The sequence below is a fragment of the Oryzias melastigma genome, linkage group LG7 (assembly GCF_002922805.2).
Source record: "Oryzias melastigma strain HK-1 linkage group LG7, ASM292280v2, whole genome shotgun sequence".
Lineage (NCBI taxonomy): Eukaryota > Metazoa > Chordata > Actinopteri > Beloniformes > Adrianichthyidae > Oryzias > Oryzias melastigma.
In genome coordinates this window covers 12,224,967-12,241,753 of record NC_050518.1, presented here as the reverse complement: position 1 = coordinate 12,241,753, position 16,787 = coordinate 12,224,967, and the positions used below count along the sequence as shown (strand labels likewise).

Here is a 16,787-nt window from a genome sequence, read left to right as displayed (position 1 = left end):
TCCGGCTTCCTCCCACCGTCCAAAAACATGCTTCATAGGTGAATTGGTGACTCTAAATTGCCCCTAGGTGTGAATGTGAGAGTGAGTGAGTGTGTGATTGCGGCCCTGCGACAGACTGGCGACCTGTCCGGGGTGTGCCCCGCCTTCGCCCATCAGTAGCCGGGATAGGCTCCGGCAACCCCGCGACCCCGAAAGGGACACAGCGGTCAAGAAAATGGATGGATGGATGGAAACTGTATTTACTGTTTATTTATTGACAATGTTGTTAATTATAAGGTGCCTATTTAACAAAAAAATTAAGCACATTGTTGAAGAAAGTTTACAGCTGATGTATTCACAGTGTAAACAAGAAAATAATAATGAAAAAATAAGTAGCACATTGGGTTTAGTTGAATTTATTTAAATTGTTTGTTTGCTTGATGACAGCATCAGAAAAAATAGACTTAAAGGGTTCACCCAAAAATTTTAATATCACTTTTTTTTATCAATATGGTAAAACCTAAGAAACCGCTTGTTTACCTTGAATCCAACAATATGATTGGTGCACTAGATTTGGCGTCTTGTTGGCAGCAGTATTTTGACACGTTTGTCTCACACTAAGAGCTAGCAGAGAGATCAGAGGGCAAAGGTTTGAAAGGTAAACAGCTGCAACTGAGAGAGAAGAGAGAGACACAAGATCTGTGGATGAAGAGTCAATTCAAGAGGGTTTGAACACAAACGATCTGAATGCAAACAGGTTGATTTTGTATAAGTCAAAAGATTTTGACAGCAAGTAGATCCATGTCTTAATTTGTCTTAAAGTGTGTTCTCACATTTTCAACTATAGTAGTTTGGATCGGTAAGGCGAGAAAAACATAAATTCTACCTCTATAGCTCTACATACATTATTTTGTACATTGGTGATAAAAGGAATGGAGCCTCTGGAGGGTAGAACATAAACCAAGAAACTTCAAGAAAAAGTGACTTGAAGGGAAACTTTGATCTTAGTTTGTGCAATATTCAATGAAATGATCTTTAGTTTGAAACCAAAAGCGTTTGTGTTAATATTGTGATCCAAAACTGCCATAATCTAAGGCTTGTCATAAATGATTCTAATGGATCGGGCTACATTTTATTGTAAAAGACACGCTATACATCAGCAGCTCAAAAGCTTCAAAAACAAACACGGTTTTAAACGATAATTAAAAAGAACAAGAAAATATATTCAAAGTATCTTGTTTAAGATGTCAGAGTCTCTGTTAAGTGTCTCCCATAAATGTCACAGCTCAGAAACACAAAACAATCCCTCTTTGACATCCAGGTGAGACATGTTTTTCTCTTCTTATTTTGGTCGGAGTAATTACTTGAAGCTGTGTCATCAGTGTAAAGGTTGCCAAGCAACCGTGAAGTTAAGGAGAAAATCTTTACATTAGATAATGACCAACCAACCTCTCACATATTTGCAGTTTTTTTTTTCCTTTAAGGAGGGTTTTAAAGACACGTGTGACTCACTAAATATGATCCTTTATGTTTACACTTGTTTCAAGCATAACCTAAAACATGCATTTTTGAATGAAAAAGTTGTGTGTGTATAAATATTATATATATATATATATATATATATATATATATATATATATATATGCATTGTTATGTTGTTATCAATGCCCCAATCTGTTTACAAAGTGTAATACTCTTTAAAAAAGCATCATTGGTTTCTGGGGTTAAAGGTTGATCCTGCTGCACAGAAACGGTGCAAAAAATAGATTTGACACAAAGCTTTAATTTAAATTTCAATGTGAAGCTTTAATATTTGACATCGATCTTCACATCAGCTTTTCAGCGTGAAAGCCAATAAGAGCAAAATGGTGAGCAATTCATTATAGAAATGGTATGTAAGACCTACAGAGTGACAGAAATCTAATGACTTCTTACAACATGTAATAAGTTATTGGTAAGCATTTTGTGGTTCGGTGAAGCGTTGAACCTTAGAGACTAAATGATTTTCATTTAAGTCTTGATGGTCTTGCCCAGTGAATTAACACCTGGTTCTAAAAAGACACAACTCAACAAATCAAAGACTGCAGCTGTTCAATCCCATGACACAAAACGTTAACGTAAAGTATAATTATTTTTAATACTTTGCAAATTAGAAAATTTTTTAATGGGTGTACACATTTAAGTAAAATGTCTTTCTTATTTTCAAATTCAGATTTATGCTTTTTTAAGATGTTGTAAAGGTTCAGTTTTGTTGCAAATAATTAGATCCAGGCTTCAAGTGGATGGTGTGGCAAACCATTTCAAGAGTGGGTGGAGAACTGCAAAGTTTTATTATAATGTAAGTAGTTATGAATATATTGTAGTAGTACATCAAATCAAATCAACTTTATTTATAAAGTGCTTTAACACAGCCAGACTGCTACAAAGCGCTGTACATTATAACACCAAGAACACTAATAGATAAAATATAAGCACAAAACAACTAAGAACCAAGACAATAAAAACAGAGTAATGTAGTAAAAATAGTGTAGTAATATAAAAAAAATGTTTAAATGTATTTTATTGATAAATTATCGACATTTTTATCATCAGAACACAATGGATTTACAAAAAGACATAATAAAATGTTTTTATTGATTCAATTTTAATTTTATGAAATCAATGATGTCATACTTGCAGTTTAAAAAAAAGTAGTGAGCATGGTGTCCGAATTACTTTTAAAATCTAAGGCACTAGATAGTCCTCCACTTTATAGTTAGGATGGGGATTTTGGACATAGCCTATGTAAATGTGTGTATGTGTACATTTCGACCATCTGCATTCTCGTGTTCATGCATCACTACACAAGTTTCTTCAACCGTTTTGGGGCTCTACATACAAAATATGTGGTCATTGAACATGTGCTGCAAGTTAAACCAAGCAGAGAAAAATGGTAACGAAAACTGACTTGAAGATTGTGGTCCATTATTGTAATTCTCTTTTTACCTGCTTTAATCAGTCCACAATAAGTCACTTTCACCTGGTACAAAATGTCATTGCAAGGCTTTTAACAGGAACCACTAGAAGGGCTCATATTTCACCTGTTTTATCCTTTTTACAATGATTACCCATTAGTTTTAGAAGTGAATTTTAAAATTTGACCTTTGATTTTTAGAGCTCTTAATGGCCAGACTCGTTACAAAGCTTAAGTTGTGAACACCATGGGCTAAAGGCAATTTAAAGTATGCATGTTTAGTGCCTTCTTAAACGTGCGGTGTGAACGTAGAGTTAAATCTTTGTCCTGGTGCCTTCTTATTTCACATGGTGTCAGAAGTGGGATCCTTTACGAAGACATTAAAATGCTTCCCCCACAACCCTGAAGTCACCTGGGAAGCACAAGGAGGTAAAGTACCTAAAGCAGCAACATCAGACAAGGACAGAGAAACGGCACTGTGGATAAAGTATGGAGCCAACTGTAACAGACCTGACAAATATTCCTCAAGCCCTCAAAGAGCATCAGAGAGCACAGCAGGCTTTGTGGGATAAAGAGATTGCAGGGCAAAACCAGAGATTTGAGGTTTTTCAACATCAGTTTTTTGTTCAGTCATGCACAGTTGGTCCTCCAGCCACCTCATCACAAAGACATTAACAAATAGATCATTAGGAATATTTTCTTTGTGTGGACAGCACAGTGTTGTGATCTGCACTTTGCATCCCACTGCTTGATCCTGTAGCCTGCGTTTTTTTAAACTAAACAGAGATAAATTTCCAATGTCAGGTCTTTTTTTAAAATTCCAAACAAATGTGTTAAAGGTCAGAGTAAAACAATCCTCTAACTAATGAGGACATTCACACTGAGACACAGCGGTGGGACATCTTGACCTCTTCTCGTTTTTTTTTTTTTTAACTTCTCCCAGCTGGTTGACTAATTTGTTTTACATTTTAATTAACTCTAAGAAACAGGTCACCTAGCAACACAAATGAAAGTTAAAAATTTCATTTGTCTTAAATGCTAATTTTCATTTTTTTGCAAACGTTGTTCTCATGTCTCATATGGGCTTTACATTGGAAAAGTGCTGAATTAAGGAATTAAAGTGGATTGTGAATGTGCTTCTTGAAGTTCCCAAATGGTGAGTTGAGGGTGGGGACACTTTAAAAAAAATAAATAAATAAATGTTATATAGCTCATTTCCATAACAAGATGCAGTGGAGGGCAGGCCTGCTTATTTCAGGAAATGTCCCCATAGGTTTGGGTTCAGTTCATGCTAAAATTGTGCATGCTTGTGTGGATGTTTTGTCCTTGTGTCAAAAAACAGGAGTAATTCTCCTGCACTCATTAGAAGGAAATTAAAGGTTGCAAATTGCTGCACATGTAGGTCATGGGAGGTCAAACAATGAGCTAGCATGTTCATGGGAAAGCCATAAAAATTGATTGGAAACTTACGACTGTCCTTGAGCCTCCCCAATAACACCATGCCTAGATTTAAAAGTTGACGATCAGCTTAAAGAATATAGAGCACAAAAATAAAAAATAAAAATCTTAGGTCACATGGACTTTTATCCTCAACTAGCCTGCCGTAGCTGTGCTCTCTCCTCAAACTCCCCGTGGCTCTGATGTCCCTCAGGAAAACTGTAGCTGCTTCTGCAGTTTAACAAAGCTATCGTCTCCCCAGGGTGGCTCATCTGTCGGGGCACTGGGTGCTTGAGTAGCCATGCCAGCTGATCTTTCTCATATACAGAGTGTGGTGATTAAATGAATAAATTCACACAAAGACACCCACTGCTGTACATTCGTCATGGCTCATTTTAGATGCACCAAGAGGATGACAAGAACCACGACTGAGTCAAGGAACCGGAGTAAGATTAATTGGTGAAGAATCCTGTTTCCTGCTGAAATTAGGCAATTGGCACTAAAAGTGCTAACAGTTTTGGACAAAAGGGTGATTGTGAATTTTAGCCTTTAATGAGTCCCCATCGAGTGAAAGGAAGTCCTGTCAACAAAGGGCGCAATGCAGCACAGACAAATCGGAGCAGTGCTTCTTATAGCTGCTCGGGGATTGAATAAAGCCCAGTTCATTTGTTGCGTATCACATTTTGTAACACGGTTTGCACCATGTCCTCATATTTCATTCGCCAAGCAAGTAGTGGGTCGCTCTATATCATTCGTATTTCCCCACCTCTCAGATTGCGTTAAGCTCTTCTGTGTCATGATGGTGTTTTTTTTCTCCTTTTAGAATTCTCCCTTTTTTTGCTTTCAAGCTGGAAATCAAATCTGTAAATCAAAGGCAATGGCACAAAGACATGGAGACTGAAGGACATTTAAATCCTTTCAGAGTTCCCAAAGCCTCAGAAGGCAAAATGAACAGGAATTTAAAACGAAGCAGGCAATGTCAGCAATCCGTCTTTTGTATGACTGAAAGTAGGTGCACTTATATATGCCTCTTGCTCCACAGTTTGATGTGTTGGGGATGAATCTCATCTTCCTTTATTGATTAATGCGAAAAAGGAATATGCAATAACTGACTGAACCCCTGATTGATCTCAGTGACTCGTGAAGCTCTTTGTCTTGTCACTCAGAAATGTTTTTACTCTTGAAATGTACACACCCTTTTTTGTCTTAAACCATCTCTTTGTCTTGCTATTCTCTAATTTTTTCTTCATTCATCAGCTCTTTTACGCTATGCTTCCATCTTTCTATCACAACAGGCTCAGAAATGCATGTTCAAGTGACCAAGTTTATAAGTTAGTTTTCAGGCTTTTCATACAAAACGTGCAGCCATTGAACGTGCGTTAAAAGTTAAACCAGTTGAACTTTGACCAATCAGGGACTCTCCATTGGTAGTGACTTATGAATGGCGTTTTTTTCAATACATAGCTGTTTCAAAGTTGATCATAAAGGAGATAATAATTTTTGTTTGTGCCTGGCTGGAATTATATGACACCAAGATTAAATCTGAATTGCTTTCTTACTCCTACATCTCTCCCTCCAAGTAGAAAAATATAGAAAAAATAGTATTTTCAATTCTGACCTTTCTACAATGTGATGACATCATCAATAGTCACCAGTCTACTACTTTAGCGCGAAGCTGCCAGCGTCCCGGAAACAACAGAACATTGGTTTTATAACTTAAAAAGTTGTACAAACTAATGTCTTAAATTTAAATGTAAACTTCTGTGCTTCAGAGCGCACCCACTTGAAGAAATGCGTTTCTCCTCGGCCAACAAGTGCAACGCGGATCACTCTATGCCGCTGGAGGGATAGCCACCCCCTACGGCTCCGTCTTAAAAAACACTTTCAGACACCACTACAGCTTCTAATGCCCTTAAAATGTGAGCAATAGGGAGGAGCCAGAGGGGTAGGGACATTTTTCCATCTCCGTGTCTCTGGCTCACCACTTTTTGCCCAGCCAATCATAGAAGTCCTCACATGGTTTTTGCCACCTTCACCTTGTGCTGCATTTGTCTGGGCTCCTGTCAGCTGCCTTCTGTCCTCTCAGTGTCCCACTTTTTCTAAACTAACCTTTTCCTCTTTCCACTCACCTGAACTTCTTCATCCCCCCTCCAAGTTTCCTCATTTCAGATACCAAGTACCATCCCCCTGTTTCCATGATCATTTTAGCTGAATCGCCTCATCCTTCTCCCTCCAGAATTTCTCTTCCTCCTCCAGCTCACAACCTACCTGGAGGGCATAACCGCTGGCAACATTCAACATCACATCTTCAACTTCCAGCTTCAAACTCATCACCCCATCTGACATTTTCTTCACCTCCAGAACATTTTTAGAATGCTCCTCCTTTAGTACCACTCTTTTCCATCCACACCATGATAGATCAGCTTGAACTGTGCTCCCAATTTATAAACCTTGCTCGCTTTCTATCTGTTCTCTTGAAGACAGAGGATATCCACCTCTCTTCTTCCCATCATGTCGGCCAACTCTCTAGTTTTCTGTGTCAGAGTCCCTACATTCAAAGGTCCTTCTCCAAGTCGCACACTTTTCTTTTTTCTCTTTGTTGAAGAACACACCTTCTTCCTCTCCGTATTTGACCAGCAATAGTAAAATTTCCAAATGTAAGTCAACAGCACCAGTGATGGTCATTGTCAACCTTTTTGTAATTTCATGCAAGCTTTAGCTTTAGTTTTAAGTCATTCGACGACATAACCATCTGCATTTATTCCACTGCTTTGTGCGTCCATTTCTCTGAAACATATTGTCCTAAACGTTATTGTCTTGTGATGTTTTAGGGTTAAAGGTAACACGTAACCACATTTCCTCTTCCTAAGTTTATCTGAAATGATTGAGCCCTTTAAGAAGTAGAGTAGAAATAAACTATTCCTGCCAATTTGGGACACTTCACAAGAATGCAAAAATATTGGCATTTTTAAGATATATTGCAAAAAACAGATTAGACTATATACAAAACACAGACCACAATGTTTATTTACTTATTTATTTTTGCTGCAAAACTGATTCTTTTACCTTGAGATCAATGAAAATGTATTTACTGTTGGAGCATGTCCCGAAGGATCATTCAAGTGTCTGAAAGGTTTGACACTTTTTATGCTGGATTTTTTTTCAAGCATTATTTTACCCCACGGGGTCGACATCGACCGGATTGGTGAAAAGGATCCCATCAGGGTAACTGTGTGAAACTGGACATCCAATGGCTTTTGTTGCAATTCAACACAGAATAAAGTAATTTTTTATGCATAGTAAACATTTGTACCTATATCATATCAATACTAATATTCATAAATGTTAAATTTACATTTTTTTCCATTTTTATATAATGTTCAAAGATAAAATAAAGTTTGACACAATGAAACAAGTAAACCTCTCATGGGCCCCGTATACACTCCACTGCCACAATTGGATGCAATCTAACTGCTAGCAGCTTAAGAATAATCCTCCAAGTCATTGTTCTGCTTAGTGATTAGTCTTTTAAAACATGACATCATCTTTAGCTATGAACTGTCTCAGAAGCTGCTTATTATGATGAAACCTCTACAATGTTTTACTTCAGTCGTCTTGTCTTTATGTGGGCTTCATTTCGTTGCCTGAAGCCAAACTGTTATCCTAAATAACTCATATTTGATTTAATTCACTAAAAAATACAAACTGAAAAAAAAAAAACTGGTGCTAAGAATGTTGTTATTACTGTATATTTAAAAACCAAATTTGATTTCTTTCTCAGCAACAGTTGTTACTATTTTAACTTTGTTTGTTTGTTGAGGGTAACTTCTCTCACACCCTGTTTTAGTCATAATTACTTCTGTGACCCATTCATAAAATAAAGAAAATAAAGACAATTTGGCCCCAATGGAACAAGCTAAACTGATCTCTGTTAGAAGAATTTAAATATTTAAACGTTTTACCTTCATTTGATGTTTTTCCTCCATTTTTTGTGGAACCTCTTAGGATGACCTCAGTTGTGAATTAATGTTTTATTAATAAAACCAAATTAAACATTTAGACAGGATGACAAGAATCAGGAACCCCATTGTGTGCCACAACATTTTTTTAATTGCTTCACTATAATAAAAATAATTTAGGCTAATCAAGAGCATACAGAAACAAAGCAATCTTATTCCCAATATGCCACTGATCCTGACCTTATTGCATCACCAAGGTTATGAGGATCCAACCTGTGGGGTATAGGACTGTCCGTGTCAATCAGTGTCTTAGAATCCATCAAATACGTGTTGCAGGTTCTTGTGATGACTCTGACATCCCCCGGGACATCTTGGAGATTTTAAAGTCAAGTTAGTAACCTTCAACAAAGATTGTTTTGCTGTCTCAACCATCAACAAAGCATGAATACACTGTACATTATTAATGTGGTAAATGGTTCAAAAATGACTCTTCTAGCTTTAAATGTCGGGTAATTGGTGAATTATCTACACCGGTGACTAGAGGTCATTTTCAGCAACTATCACTCCAGAGTTCTAATGTTTGCTTATCATCTCGCAAGACTATCAGATTGTTATAAAACCCTTGTACGACAGCTGAAAACTGTTTGGCTAGTTAGAAAACTGACCTTCCTTTGAGAAGGTAGGATGGAGCTTCATATTTGTGAGGTTCATTAAATGCTCAAAATAACCAGAAAAAGAGAACTTTCATGTGAAACTTTGCAGTTTTTAGAAATGAAGGCAAATCCATGCGAGAAATAGCCAAGAAACGTAAGATTACCTTCAATGGTGTGTACTACTCTCTTAAAGAACAGCACAAACAGGCTCTAACCAGAGTAGAAAAAGAAGTGCTGCACAACTGAGCATGAATATAAGTACATTAGAGTATCCAGTTTGACAAATAGACACCTCACAGGTCCTCAACTGGCAGCTTCATTAAAAAGTTCATGGAAAACGCCAACGTCAAGATCCACAGTGAAGAGGCGACTTCTGAATGCTGACCTTTAGGACAGGGTGGCAAAGAAAAAGCCCTAAACGAGGTTGGATAACAAAACAAATTAATATGTACAAAAGAACACAAACATTGAACAGAGGAGAATTGCAAAAAAAAGTGTCGTGGATGGACTAATCACAGTTTGGATCACACAGAAGAACATTTGCGAGCTGCAGAACAACTGAAAGGATGCTGGAACAGACCCCGACACCATCTATGGAGCAAGGTGGGGGTAACATGATGGTCTGCGTTTGCTTTTGTCCCGGTAAGGCAGGAGATTTACTCAGGGTATAAGGGACATCAAGAAAAGGAAGGCTATTACTCCATTTTTTCAACACCAAGCCATACCCCGTGGACAGCGGTTGATTGGAGTTAATGTCCTCCTCCAATAGAACGATGACCCAAAGTACACCTCCAAATTGTGCAAGAACTATTTATAGAAGAAGCATGCAGCAGGTATTCTATCTGTAATGGAGTGGCTAGTGCAGTCACCAGATCTAAACCCCATTGAGCTACTGTGGGAACAGCTACACGGTATGGTACACAAGAAGTGCTCATACAGCCAGTCCAACTTGTGGGAGGGGCTTTGTGAAATTTCTCCAGAATATCTCAACAAGCTAACAGTTAGAGGGCTGCAATGCTGTAAATGCGGCAAATGGAGGATTCTTTGATGAAAGCAAAGTTTGAAGGACAGTAAATATTATTTCAAATAAATATAATTATTTATAACCTTGTTTATATTTTCTGTTCATTGTATAACTCATTTGGTAAATAAAAGGGGGACTGTTCATGGAAAGCAAAAAAGTGTTTGGGTGACCCCTTTTTCCTTGTTCTGTGTGCAGAAAAGGCCATCACAAGACAAAGACCATGAATCGTGAAGCTCCTGACAGCCTTGTTGTGGAATTTTAATTAAAGTTGTGCCAAGTAGCTTGTGCATTCATATTGTGATCATTTAAGCTGTATCGTTCATTACCATCTATAGATCTTTTCATGTAACGTCTGCAGTATTGTATTTATTATTCTGTACAATGTCATTTCAGAAAACATTTTTTTTCATCGAGTAAAGACCAGGAGCCTAATAAAAACAGATTTACTGCTCATGCTGTGCAGATCAATAGTTCCCATTCAATGTCTCAAATCAATGTGTGAACATGAAATCCAAAACTCAAAACATAATTACGTCAAAATGATTGTTGTGTGAAAAATGCCTCCAGTTCTTCTCCCCAGAACAATCACGTAGGATAAAATGCGCTCCATCAAACCAAAGTTATAAATCATGGCACTCTGAGGCAAAGGTAGGGGTGAGAGGCATGCTTCCCTTTTAAGCGGAGGCTTACAATTGAACCTCAGGCACTTGAGTCCATAAATTGTAGCATCAATTATTTACCCAGATCTGTTTTAATGTGCCAAAAGAAACCCCAACGGGGCAGGCTAATGTAACGCGCAGGAAATGAGGAGAACAGATAAAACGGTGAGGGTGGTCTCTTCTCACGTCAGAGTGCAGAAAGGCATCAAACATAACTATGCTGTCAGTTTTAGTGGTCATTCATTTCTAATCAAAAAGAGAATTGCTCTCAACTATGAAAATATATGAACAGGAAGATTAGACCAAGGGGACATAATTGACATAATTGATGAAGGTCTCAAAGACACGGCAGCCCTGCAGTGCATCTGTATCTCCAGTCAACACTCAGGATGCTTTTAGAAGACATGCGTGTTGAGGTTTACAATAATGAGAGTCTTGAAAGAGTACTGAGAGCTAGAAGCCAACCATTAGGAGATGACCTCAGCAATCACTGTGTAACTGCAGGGATGTGGGTATTATTGTGATCACACAAGGAGAATGAAAGCAAATAGAAAGTTGTCGTCTTCTAGGTCTAGACAATTTCTCTGGGGTTTATTTTTTAAATCTACGGTTACAAATACAACTGCCAGCACGTGATGAGGAGACATCAGTATAATCTTTATGATTTCATGCTGCCGCTTGATTTTTTTTGAAAATCCTTGCCATGGCCCTAAATGTAGGAGGTCAGGTGGCCGTCAGGCATGTAGAGTGGCCCGCTTTTTATATACCTCTGGGCTACTCGGCGGCTGGTGACTCTTAATTTAATTAAATTTTATTTATAAAATCACTCACAAACTAAGCTAAACTGTGCATTTCTATCCTTGGACCAGGGATAGGCAACTCCAGGCCTCGAGGGCCGCATTCCTGCATGTTTTCCAACTTACCCTGCTCCGACATGTTCTAATACGCTGGACACACCTGAACCAGGTAATCAGTAGGGCTTGGATATCTGGAAATCATGCAGACACAGAGGGCCTCGAGACCTGGAGTTGCTTATCCCTGCCTTAGACTCTCCTTCTTGGTAAGAAAAAACTCTTAGAAAAACAGATTCCGGGAAAAACAAAAAAGAAAACGTCAGTGAAGTCCACATGAAGGAGGGATCTTCTCCCAGGGCGCCAGACAATGTACCAGGAATGTTAAAGAAGAATTTGCTTATCTAACTCTACAACTACATGTTTGAATACTGTAGCAGATTGTCTTCTTCCAGATGAAGCTGGGACAGCTGGGGGCACGAGATGAGCCAGAGGCGAGGTCCACAACCAAGGACGGGAGCACAGACAAGCCACCTGGAATCTGGAATCTCTCCTGCCTCCCAGGCGGTCACCATAAAATTTTAACTATTTCTTAAAACCTCTTTAAAAATGCAACTGCCACCTCCGGAAAACAAATGCAGCCGAGTAACCACCTGCCAAATTTGCTGAAAAGCTTGCATTTAGGTTGCTGCGTGGTGGCATTTTGGGAAACGTGATCATAAGGCCAAATCCGAATTCCTCCCATATTCCTACGGCTTCTCCCTACCCCTACATTTAGCCCTCCAAACAAAGAGTTATGGAAAAATTGTGTCCTCAAACCCGGATGTCACTCCCAATTGATGACATCATCAATAGTTGTCGGTCAGCTACATTGTCAGAGAGCTACCAGCGCTCATGACAACATCAGTTTTAAAACTTTACAAAATGTCATGCTAAAACAAAAAGTCATTACTTACATTTAAATCTAAACTTTGATTACTACCTAATAGGTAGTAATCAAATAATCTAATTACTAATGCAAATAAAAATAGGCTTCAAGGGGATAATCAGATTTTGAAACAACAAAACAAAATCATAGAAAGTTTTTTTCATGTTTTTCAGTTGAAGAGATTTCCTTAAATCAAGTTCAAGCACTGATGATACACTTTCAGCTTTTTTTCATTTAATTATTCAACATGTTTTCACTGATATGGGAGCAACTCCTAATTTCAAAAGACTGCATTTGACAGCACAAAGCAGCAAGACAATTCCCTCTGCATCATGCACGATGCTAAACCTGCAAGTTTTTTTTTTTAATTCTCAAATATTAAAACATTGCTTGTGGCAAACTGCATCACCGTTGCACTCCAAGCAGTCGAGCGGATGTGGTTCATTTTATTTATTCAAGCAATCAGCTTAATTTCTAGCCGCCAAACACCTGCAAGCCTATTTGGAATGCACTGGCATCCCACGTGTCTTCTAAAAGAAAAAAATATTTTGAGTAAGATGAATACTGAGGCTGTCTTATTAGCGCTTAACTCTTCGTCTTAAGCTCCCAGATTGACAGAAGAGGAAAGAAAAAGTGTTCAAGCAAGCTGCACCATAAACAGTGGCAGTGATAAATATCTGCTGTCACTTCCAACACGACTCACTTGTCTGAGTCTTATGTGCTTAACTGCGCACAAAGGAGGCTGGGTTGGAGCAACCATAAAGTGCTGTGAAATCTTTATCAGATTACACATAATAGATGCACTCTATGAAACAGCTTATATTACCAGAGAGTGAGTTGAGGCGGAACAAGGCTCAGCAGAAAACAGTGAATAATGAGCATAATTTCATGAAAGCATACACAAACACTCAGGTAAAACACAATACAAACTTACACTATATTCATTTTGGGAGGTTCATCATGTGTCTTTATGGCAATTTGTTTCATAAGTTCAGTTCCTCTCTCAAGTCCCATTTGGAAAAGTGGATTATTTGCCTGTGTGGGATTTCATCTTTTTTTTTTCCAGATTTAATTGGTTTATTTCCTGCAATCCTGGAAATGTTGCTCACCTATTTCCTTTTTTAATCATTGTTAAGGTACCTCTTTATTGATCAGCTACACCATTAAAATCCCATTCTGATCAACTTTTAATCTATTTCCGATCAGTGATCGGGGGCGTTTCCTGGGAACATTTGGGGTTGAGCCCACACCCTAACAAAAGACTGGGGAAATGTGCGGCAAAAAAATGCCTTTTTATTCAAGTTTCTTTAACATTGTGGAACCTTCTTTAAAGACAAATACCGCAATATGTACTTCAAAATGTATTTACTTAACTTAAATATAATGTAAATAACATCTCAAACAGCAGTATTGATCCGAAGGAAGACAAAATGGTCTAATTTGATCTGCAAAAAAGTATAATTTATACATTTTAAAATAAAAGTTCATGCTGTAGTATTTGATATACCTCTAATCTAATCTGTCACTGCTCTTCTTTCATCCACTGACTCTTTCCTTTCTTCACTCGCTGTTATCTGTCTGTTTTCTTTCTTCTACTTACATTTTACTCTCTTTTTCTCACTTGCTTCCTCTCTATCACTCTATTGTCCCCTCCACCTCTAACTGTTATCCTGTCACATCTGCTAATCTCTTTCTCCCTCTTTAAGTTGCAACGTTTTTTCCTCTTCCTCCATCATCCTCAAAACGCTGTTTAGTTGTTTTCAAAGTGGAAGTGTTAGGCCAAAACAGAAAGCTGTATTGGCTGTTAGAGTACTCCAGCTGCGCAAATGTTATAAATCAAGTTGATTTAAAGTCTCTTTTCTGCTTTTCAAACATCCTTGATGGAAAGCAGTGTTTCACCTGCCGTGGCTCTGCATCTGCAGTCCCCGAATCACTGACTTCAGTTGGAACACTACCTGTTGTTGTCTTCCTCATTGGACCCTCTTTCACCTCCTCCATCAGTCTCCTTCTTGCTGTCCGCTGCTCTCTTCTCCTCATTTTCTGTTCTATCTTGGTCATCTGTAAACAGAGTAGAACAGATTTAGATGCCACTGCCAGTGGTCTTATCATTATGATTTTGCCATTTTTAGCCAAAATATTTAGACAAAGAAAAACCTGTGTCAATTTTTAGGAAATGGTTTCTGCAGAGCACCAGGAGTTCATTAGAAATTCACCTCTGAGTTGTAGTCAGGACCTAGAGTAAGCCTGAGCTCATTTCCCATCATTGCTTTGTTTATCCGCTCTCCCTCTAGCTTACAGCCCCTCACAACCCCTATCTAACATTACCGGTGCAACAAAAACGGAGAGAATTATTGGAGTTATCCAGCCGTACAGCTGTTAGTCAGATGGGAGCTCAAATGAAGAAGGTGAAGATGTTAATAGATCTATTTGTCTGCAAGAAAATGCATCAGAATGAAACAAATTGTGGTTTGTACATAACAACCACACACTTTTTCTAACTGCATTTTCCCGTCTGCTTCTGATTCACCTTAGTTTGGATAAACAAATACTCATAAACATAATCTTGAGCTTAATTTTCATTCTAAATATCCTCCATCATGAGAAAATAACCATAAGAACATGTTAGAAACACAATTTTCATTGAAGTGGGTGTTTAAAGTCCTTGACAGATAATGGTAATAATAGTTGTGCTATTGTGATGGAATGTTCTGCTGAGAAAGCTGGAAAAAGATCATCAACCTGAACAGATGTTTCTGATGGAGAACACCCCCTTGTGGCGATGGCATCGCCAGTGAGAAGCTGTCAGCTCCTGGAGCAACAACAGGAAGAGTTTCAGGGACTCAGAAGCCAGAAAAGCATCGCAGGTAAACTTTAAAGCAATGATGGGATGAAATGTCTACTGTGATTTTTATGTGTCTAACATTTTCACTAAAATTATCATTAGCCAATGCAGAATATGTAAAAAGACTAATTCATTTTAATTTTTGTTTTTGCAACTTTACTTTTACACACAGACACATTGAGATGTTTTTATCTGACAAAGTAAATTGTGAAATCTTTCAGACTAGTAACAGAATAAAACTATTATTTTGCCTAAAATATAACATATTTAAACCTAAATTAATATCAAATCCGAACCTGATGTGATCACACTCCTCGCGATCACGCTGCACAGCCCAGATTCACGCAGCTTTTACTCCCACAGCCAAAACCCATGCAAATCAGGCAGATTAATGACTCCTAATTAGCCACCCGTATAACGCACTGATTTACTGTTTGAATCATTGATCATTGTTTGATAAATTTTTTCCATGTTGTTTTTCTTTGTAAGCTGTGAAAAACAAGGAGAATTTTAAGGAGGTGTATGAATTTGTATGTATTTTGTATAATTTACATGCTTTTGTGGAGTAAAAAACAAAATGATTATTATGATTTTATGATATGTGCACCATTTCAATTTAATAATAAATTATTTTAAAGCTTTTAGAACAGCAGAAGACTGTAAAAGATTGTAAAACAATGATGAAATGGGGAATATTTACTTTTATTAATCCATCCCTTCCTGCTTTCTTAAATATTAAAATTGAAATTAATTGAAATATATAAAACATTATGCAAAAACAAAAGTAGGATAATCTGAAACTAAAGTGGCAAAACTACCTAACCTAATAAAAAAAAATGCAGCTCAATCCAAAATTAATTTATGACCATTTACAGCTTTAGCTTTCCGTATGTATGGCTTGCACTAAGGAACGTTTAGCCTCAGAAACCTCATGAATTATAAAGTTAGGAGCTTATGACAACGTTCACTTTCAATGACCTATTCCTTTTTCCAAAAGCCATTAAGGCTGCAAAGCCACGGCTACTTAAGACTAAAGATGTGGTTACACACATGGAAGCGGTTAAATGAGTTCCTCTTGGAAGCTCGTCTATGTGAAGAATAAGCTGATTTACTTCTTTGCCAAATGAGAAGCATTTTTTTTCTCTAATTTTTATTTATTTTATTAATAGAAATAATCCTATTTTCACAGTGTTAAGCATTTAATTATTCTGCATTTGTGTTCAAGAACATGGTGTTTTTTCTTTTTAATGTTAGAACTAATTTAGATTGGCTGTTTCTCCAAAATGCCAGACACAGTTGGGTTGAAACAAGGTTGGCAGCCTTTAGGATTCCTCCAGTTTTATTGCACACTACATGGACAACCTGCAGCGCACATATGCCACCAAACAGCTTTTCCAACTGCAAAAAAAAATTGAGCAAATACTTCAACCTTGAGTGAATGATTTTTTTTTTTTTTTGTATTTTTCTGAAGCAGCAATAGAAACGGTATTGTTTTGGTCTTAAAACTGTTGAGTTTTTTTTATGCACTAATGATCACGCTCTCCTGTAAACCACTTTGTTTG

The 16,787-nt window shown here is 37.6% G+C and overlaps 1 long non-coding RNA gene across 1 annotated transcript; it reads left to right on the top strand.

Moving 5' to 3' along the window:
* Window positions 1-1,237: 1,237 nt before the first annotated feature.
* On the top strand, window positions 1,238-4,496 carry LOC118599006. The gene is made up of 2 exons (XR_004948265.1): window positions 1,238-1,300; window positions 3,290-4,496. It is a non-coding gene; the product is annotated as an uncharacterized LOC118599006 (long non-coding RNA).
* Window positions 4,497-16,787: the final 12,291 nt, after the last annotated feature.